This window comes from Hemicordylus capensis, chromosome 6, assembly GCF_027244095.1.
Source record: "Hemicordylus capensis ecotype Gifberg chromosome 6, rHemCap1.1.pri, whole genome shotgun sequence".
NCBI lineage: Eukaryota > Metazoa > Chordata > Lepidosauria > Squamata > Cordylidae > Hemicordylus > Hemicordylus capensis.
Window position 1 is genome coordinate 129,695,992 of NC_069662.1, and position 8,298 is coordinate 129,704,289.

Below are 8,298 nucleotides of genomic sequence, written 5' to 3' on the forward strand. Positions count from 1 at the left end.
AGGGGAAAATGTATTTTTTTTAAAGCTGCCACTGAGAGAAAGAAATTATATTATCTTGCCCCTGGGGCTAAAATAATTAAGGGGTTCAGACAAAAGAAAAAGAGAGAGCTGCTATTATTGAATGCTCTTGTCTTTGGATATTTGTACATATTCTTTGCTAATGTTCCAGTTATTCATAGAGTTCTTCCAAGGAAAATGGTCATATATCTAGGAGTGCTATTTACTTAGGGTCATGGTAATATTGAGAGGCATGGAGGATACACCATTAATTTCAGATATCAAGATAGTCCATAAACAACAGGATTCCATTGTAATTCATTTCTTTTACTTCCCTTGCACTTAGTGAAATGACTTCCATAACCCAGATGATTATTGCAATATTTCCATTGCGGAGGAGAATATTTGAGAAAAATGCTACACTAAGTAGATGCTGGGCAACTGTGCTGTTCAATAGTTAGGATGGTCTGTGCTGTTCAGTAGTTAGGTTTACACAATCGATCCAATGTCGGATTCACAGGAATCAATAGTGCACCTGCTCTTGTAGAAACCCAGAAATTTCCCCGTTTCCTGTTGGCAACATGCCAACCTGTGTGAACCCACACTAAGGTGGAAATCTCAGATTCATCTCGGGCCATAAACCACCCACAGTCACATTAATGTCAGCAAAACACATGTTGGGATGCCACGTTACCTGGTTGCTTGTGTGGCCCTGTGAAGTCCGGCATTGAGCACAACATCCCTCCTTAGGGGCTTCTGTCTTCCCCCAAAGGGAGAGGGGGTGAGATGGGTCCAAGACAGTCAGGTCCTGGTGGGATTGAACAGGTGAGGCAGGGAGAGTTGCAGGGAAAGCTCCAGTGGGGCTACCAGGTTGGGCATGGCAGGAAGCAGGAATGAGATGAGGGAGGGGGCAGAGCTTGTGGTAGGCTTTAGGCCCTGCCAGCTCTGTACTAGGGTACTTAAAGCCAAGGCAGCTGATGATGAGGGCTGCTCTTGAGTGTGGGAGCTGGTTCCCCTGGAAAGGGAACTGGCTGGATGCTGCGAGCCAGGAGTGGGACTAAGTGATGGTGTAACCTCCTCCCCTGGCTTACTCTGAAGCTGACATTGGCTGTTCTCACCTTGTGACTCTGGAGTCAAAAAGTGCCAGGAACATACCTCCTCCCTCTTGGAGTATGACACCACATTAAACCTAGATTCAAACACTTGTATGAACCAGGCCTTACATTTGAACTTGATCTGGCTTGATGATGCCAGAGTTCATCGGCTTTTTCCTAGATAAGGCCAAATGCTATTCTTTATTTTGTAGGCATTGTTGTCAATAATAGGGATGTGCAGGATCAGGCCAGTTTGAGCAGTTTGAGTGCAAACCAACTGGCCTAGCCGATTGGTTCAACTGAACCAGTTCACATACCCACGGTTCGGTCTGAATTTGTGCCAAATGGTCCATGCACACCCCTGTGGTCCATGCACACCCATTTGTGCCAAATGGTCCATGCACACCCCTAGTCAATAATCCTCTATAAGAAATAGGTTGGTTCACACAATCATATTTAGGGTTGGGTAGGAGATGCCTCCTACCCTAGTTCAAGAGCTGGGTGCACTCCCGTTTGTTGATCATCTATGAGTTAAAAACAAGGTGAAGGCACTTTCAGTGATTGTGTGCTAAGCAGTCAGTAGTCAAAGGGCTCCCTCCTACCCTGCAGCTATACCCAGGTCTTTAACAGGGTAGGATGAAAAGCCTTCTGACCCAGCTACTGCCTAGCACACTATCACTGATGGTGCCTCCAACCTTGTTTGTAACTCACAGATGATTGGCAAATGGGAGCAAGCACAGCCCCCAAACTAAGGTAGGAGGCATATCCTACCCTATTGATAATCATGAGAACAGCCCTAATGTCTATGCTTTTTTCTAATCAGTATCATTCCCTTTTCTGCTAGTGATAAAGATATTTTCTTAAAGTCATCATTAACCCATCATAACAGCAAGTCCATTGACTTTTTATTGATTTTTCTTGGACTTTTAGAGCTTTTTAAGTAAGGAGCAGGAGGTCATGTAGAGAGGCAAGTAGGCAAAGAAGTAGTGCTAGAAATAATTGATTGATCAGCATTTGTCATTGCTCATTGATTGATGGATGGATGAAGTGCCGTCAAATCAGAGTTGACTCTTAGTGACCACATAGATAGATTCTCTCCAGGATTATCTGTTTTCAGCTTGGCCTTATTTGCTATTTTAAGGCTTCCTTATTAAATCTTGTTCGCCATATTGTTTTCTTAGTTCAACAAGTTCATCCACATCTTAAATATCATTTGTATTTCCTTGTGGTTTATACTTTATCCCATATCTGTTGTGTCTAATGTTCTAGAAATGACTATCCATTCATTTCAGTTTAATTTTTGTATTCGTGAATCTTGAGTATGGGACATTCCTTTCTGATCAAGCATCTAGCTGCAGGTTTTCACCCACTGGGGCAATTAAAGGACTTGATCTTCACATCCCAGCATAACGTCCTTCCCAGCGGCTACTGCTAATGCCATCCTTGTGTTTGTTTTTAGATTGGGAGTCAAACAACTCCCTTTTCATTTCTTCTGTTCTGTAAACCATTTTGACAACTTTGTGCTGAAAAGCAGTTTATAATAAACATTCTAAACACATAACAACAATAACAATAATGATGGCTGACATGATATGCAGTTCTTAGGGACACAGTGACATGCAGCCACTGCTGTAGAGGCAAAAACAGCAGCAAGGCTGAAGAGATCAGGTGATAGAACTAGAAGTATTTCCATATTTCTTCCCATTGTAGTGAATGGGGGGAAAGTGCAGTAAAAGTGCAGAGAGGAGGGGGAAATGGCTGCTGGGCTTCCTTTTGTTGAAAAGTGGTATATAAATATTTGTTGTTGTTGTTGCTCCTCCTTTGATTGATGGACAGCTGCCAATCAGGATGGAGAGAGGGCTGAGTTTCCTTCCCTCAACTCTGGTTCCATGGAAGGCTGCTTCCAGTTCTGCATTCAGATATAATGGAGGCAGCCACAAACCAGAGGCCCAAGTGATGAACCTCACTTCAAACCAAGGGTTCAGATTGGAGTTTGGTGACTGAAACCTCAGTTTGAGTGAGGTCCAAACTGTAGTTTCATACATTCAGACATGCAGTTACATGAACCCTAGCCACAGTTTTGTGCGATGCCTGAATGCGGCCTTAGACAGGGCTAAGAGCTAGATGATTGCTCAAGGCTAGACAGCTTCATCATCATGGCAGAGTGGAAATTTAAACCCAGGTTTCCCACATCCAACCCAACACTATCCATTGGGATGGGGCTGTAGCGTTAATGGTAGAGAAACTACTTCGCATAAAGAAGGTCCCAGGTTCAGTCCCTGCTATCTCTAGGTAGGGCTGGGAAAGATTCCTGCCTGAAACCTTGGAGAGGCACTGCCAGTCAGTGTAGACAATGCTGAGTTAGATGGACCAATGGTCTAAGGCACCTTCCCATGCTTTCTATACCATGTTGGTTTTCTATTACTATTCAAGATATATTCAGTGATTGTAGTCAGGTCTGTATCATATGGAGCACAAGTAGCAGCACACTGCTTATTCATACCTGCAAAGGCTGCCCAAACTAATTCACACTGAACAGCATGACAGTGCAATATACAGAATCATGTTAATCTTGCAGTCCTGTAATTGTGAAAATGAAGTCCTGAGATCAATTTTGAAAACTAACTGGGAAAGCCAATGAACATATCCAGTGACAAAACAAGAAGCCTGCTGGGCACCAGGAAAAATGTCAACCAAAAAAGACAAGAATTCTAAGGACCAGGAAAATAATAAAGGGATAAAAGAATGCACAGATAAGCCACATCTTCCACTACTCACGCCAGTCCAGAATGGCATTTGAGGAATTTCAATCATGTTCTGTAAACATCTCTTCCAAGCCCAGGGAAACATAGACTCAGTTTTGTGCAGCACAGTGGTGGGCTTCATAAAGGAGGTTTAAAAAAAAAATGTAGCCAGGTTGTAGTGGCACACTGAACATTCTTGAAAAGCAGGAATCCTTCAGCCCTCCCGCTTCCTGAGATGGATTATTTTCAATGGGAGCTCTTGGAAGGCCAAGTAGTAGAATTGCTTAGCTCACAGTGGGTGCCCAGCATCAAAGCTTTGGTAAGGTGATGCATTAGCCCTGCAGCAGCTGACCAACCTGATAGCCATCTATGAGCATTTGAATTAGAGAATAATTCTGAGGTACTTCCTCCCTCCCTCCTTCCCTCCCTCGTTTTTTATTTGCTGTCTGATCCTTCTGATCCTTCTGTCCCTTATCATCTTCCTCTTCCTCCTTTTACTCTCCACTCATCACTGAGGTTCTGGTTGAGGCACTGAAGTCTGTTTCTGAGTGACAAGAGGCATTCTTTTTGCTAGAGTAAGCTAGGAATCTAAACAGAATCCCATTTCTTCCCATCCACTCTACACACCTTTTTTGTTTGTTTCTGCAGTTCTTTTCTGTCTTAGGTTTATGACTTATTTGTTTATATTTTTATACCACCCCTTCGTTCTAAGACCCTAGAGCGGTTAACAAGATAAAAATAATTCCATAAAAACAGAACCAATTGAGCTAAAAAGTGTAAAATCAACGGGCAAGGGACAGCTCATTGGCCAAAGCTCTGAATAAAAGGGCAGTCTTCACTTTACTCCTAAAGTCTGGGAGAGAGGGAGAGCCATGCAAGTCTCAGCTGTTTGTTTGTTTGTTTGTTTGTTTATAATCTACATTTCAGGCCAGTCTTAGTCAGTCCCATGCCAATGGAACAGGCAGTCTAAAAAAATTAAGGACTGCAATAAACTCCATGAACCACACAGCTGAACTTTTTCCCTCAGACAACTTTGTAGGCCTGAACAAAGCACTGTATGTGGTTATTAAGATTTAATGAAACCTCATTATGCAAATGTGTTGTAAAGGACAATTCTGAGCTGCCTCCTCCTCTTGACTTTTGTATTTTGATTGTAACAGGTGAACTGCAGAGAGTGAGTAGGTGAATTCCTCTGTCCCTGGGCCTGAGGTCATTGCTATGCAATTGCTATTCTTCTACCCATGCCTGCAGCAAGGGCTGAAAACGGCCAGGGCAGCCTTTACATTTACTTTGCTTGAAGGTTGGGAAGCAACAATGCCTCATAAACATGCCCTCAGGAGCATCAGGAGCCTCAGGAGCATCATAATTGAAGAAGGTGGAACAAATGACCCTGGGCCCTGAGGGAGGAGGCCTATTGTGTGGGGAATGTGTGATATTATTTGCATAGGGGGGGAAGTGTTTACAGATAATGTTTCGTTTCTCACTCCATGAACTTACCCCGAAGGCCAGTGTAATAACTGTTATTGTGGAGCAAAGACGGAGGCAGGGGTTGGGGAGAAGGGGAGGGTCAGGGATCCATCTTCATTTACCTCCCCCAGGGCCAACTCCACTTTGCTACCCCCTGACACCACTCCTCTAGAACATATTACTTGATCAGTTTGCCTACCAGGAGGCTTTACAGACAGGGATGTTACCCCGAATCTCCTCCAGAAGAGGGTGTGTGCGTTCACACACCAGCCATACTTACCCCGAAGGCCATTCAAGATCCTTGGAAGCACTCCACACATGAATTGGGCTTTGTCTTCTGAATTCTAACTTATCTTGATGTATTTCTGGGTTTTTTAAATGCTGGATTTAAGCAAGTTTTTTTCTGAAAACACAGAAGCAAATAGGTGTTTGATTCACTGACGTAGAATCATTAACATGATAAGAGGGATACACTTTTTTAGTCAGTCAGTCAGTCACTTTATTGTTACGGTCACAGACCAGTACAATAGAAACAGTACATTAAGTAAAAGATTAAAGGAGCTTAAAATACATTTATATCTAAAATTGAAAAAGTTAAGACAACAGTAATTCCTTATTAACCAATCGCCGACGAGTACTAATAGCACACTCTTTTAGGAATGCATATATAAGCTTTAGAAATCTCTTTTCAACCCCCAATTGGCTAGAAGGAAAACATGGAGGCAATCAATGTGAACCTGCACCAAAAGGAAACCTGAGAGCAGAGGGGAGGGGCTGCATCCCTCAATGCCGCGAGTGTAATTCACAATGGCTTTGCTCAACATTTACGCCACAGCATGAAACCATGTGCGAATAACTCCCTGGCTCACCTTCTGACCTGTCCTAAATACCTTTTTGTTCTTTGTGTGCATTGCCTCAATGCCTAGAATCTAAACTCTAGATCAGGGATTCTCAACGTTGGGTCCCCAGATGTTATTGCATTTAAACTCTCATAATCCCCAGCCAAAGGCCACTGGGGCAGGGGATTATGGGAGTTGAAGTCCAATAACATCTGGAGACCCAACGTTGAGAACCCCTGCTCTGGATCATGTACAGGTGAAACTTGGAAAATTAGAATATCGTGCAAAAGTCCATTAATTTCAGTAATGCAAATTAAAAGGTGAAACTGATATATGAGACAGACGCATTACATGCAAAGTTAATTTGTTATAATTGTGATGATCATGGCGTACAGCTCATGAAAACCCCAAATCCACAATCCCAGAAAATTAGAATATTACATGGAACCAAGAAGGCAAGGATTGTAGAATAGAACAATATCGGACCTCTGAAAAGTATACAGTGTACTGTGCTTGATTGGCCAGCAAACTCCCCTGACCTGACCCCATAGAGAATCTATGGGGCATTGCCAAGAGAAGGATGAGAGACATGAGACCAAACAATGCAGAATTGCTGAAGGCCGCTAATGAAGCATCCTGGTCTTCCATAATACCTCATCAGTGCCACAGGCTCATAGCATCCATGCCACGCCGCATTGAGGCAGTAATTGCTGCAAAAGGGGCCCAAACCAAGTACTGAATACATATGCGTGCTTATACTTTTCAGAGGTCCGATATTGTTCTATTCTTCAATCCTTGTCTTCTTGGTTCCATGTAATATTCTAATTTTCTGAGATTGTGGATTTGGGGTTTTCATGAGCTGTACGCCATGATCATCACAATTATAACAAATTAAGGCTTGACTTATCTCGCTTTGCATGTAATGCGTCTGTCTCATATATCAGTTTCACCTTTTAATTTGCATTACTGAAATTAATGGACTTTTGCACGATATTCTAATTTTCCAAGTTTCACCTGTATCTATGGTGTGCTGCAATGTCCAGCCAGCTCAAGAGTCAGAAATATTATTTCATATGTCAGTCTGCAATCCCAGCATCTTCCTTGGAAGTTAAGACTTCCTTTTTCTTCTTGTCATCCCCTGCAATGCTTGGTATGCCCCTCCCCAGCCCCTGATTCCCTTCTCCCTCAGTGCACTTCAGTGATTCTTATTACCTCCTAACATTTAATTCTTTGGATTTTAAGAAAGCGACATGTGTTTACCTCTTTCCCTGTTAGCAGTTTCTTTACAGATCACTTCTATAATATAACATGTTGTCAAGAAACAGCACAAACCAAGACCTTGCATTGTGTTACGTTTTGTACTCCCATATCACAAACCAAGAGTCATTTTTGTTGCTCTTCCAACATTCCACTCAGTCTTGTGTGGTAGTTTGATCTTTGCTGGAGTCCTGGTTTCTGTCATGAGATAAACTTTATGTTCCAGCTCTTGACTATTAAATGTAAAATCTCCCATTTTCAAAATTTTGTTCCCATTACATTGTCTTCAGCTGCATGAAGAGCAAATTTCAGAATGCTGGCTCGTCAGGAATTATCATAACCATTTGGGGCACACTTTCAGTCCCCTGTTCTGAGAGACAGAAGTTTAAATGTGTGTGTGTGTGTGTGTATGTGTATCTATATATATATATATCTCCAATTTTCAGGTATGTTTAGTAATGAGGATGTTGTGGACTATATGTGTACAAAACGTCTGGTTCCTGGGTAATAAGCCATTGTTCTAACAGTGAATGAGGCCCAAGCACCTTTATGGGATCATCCAACCACCACTGACTAGAAGGATGCTGTGCTAGGGCTGGACCAGTTGCTCTCTCCCTGCTAACTATAAGATAATCACCCCTTGAAAAGGCTCCTCTTTGCTCACTTAGCACTGAAGAACCTTTCAATTATCTGCAAGGAGATAATACATTGGCTCTTGATCTCAGACTGACCCATTAGATACACCAGGGTGGGGAGGACTAGAGGGTTAGGGATGTGCACGAGTCGGTTCAGTGCCTCCTCTGGGAAGCCCCGAACCGGCTCAGGCACTGGTGTTCAAACCGGTTCAGCAGGGCAGGGAGTGGTTCGAGCATGTAAGGAGTGGCTTGACTAAGGGAACTG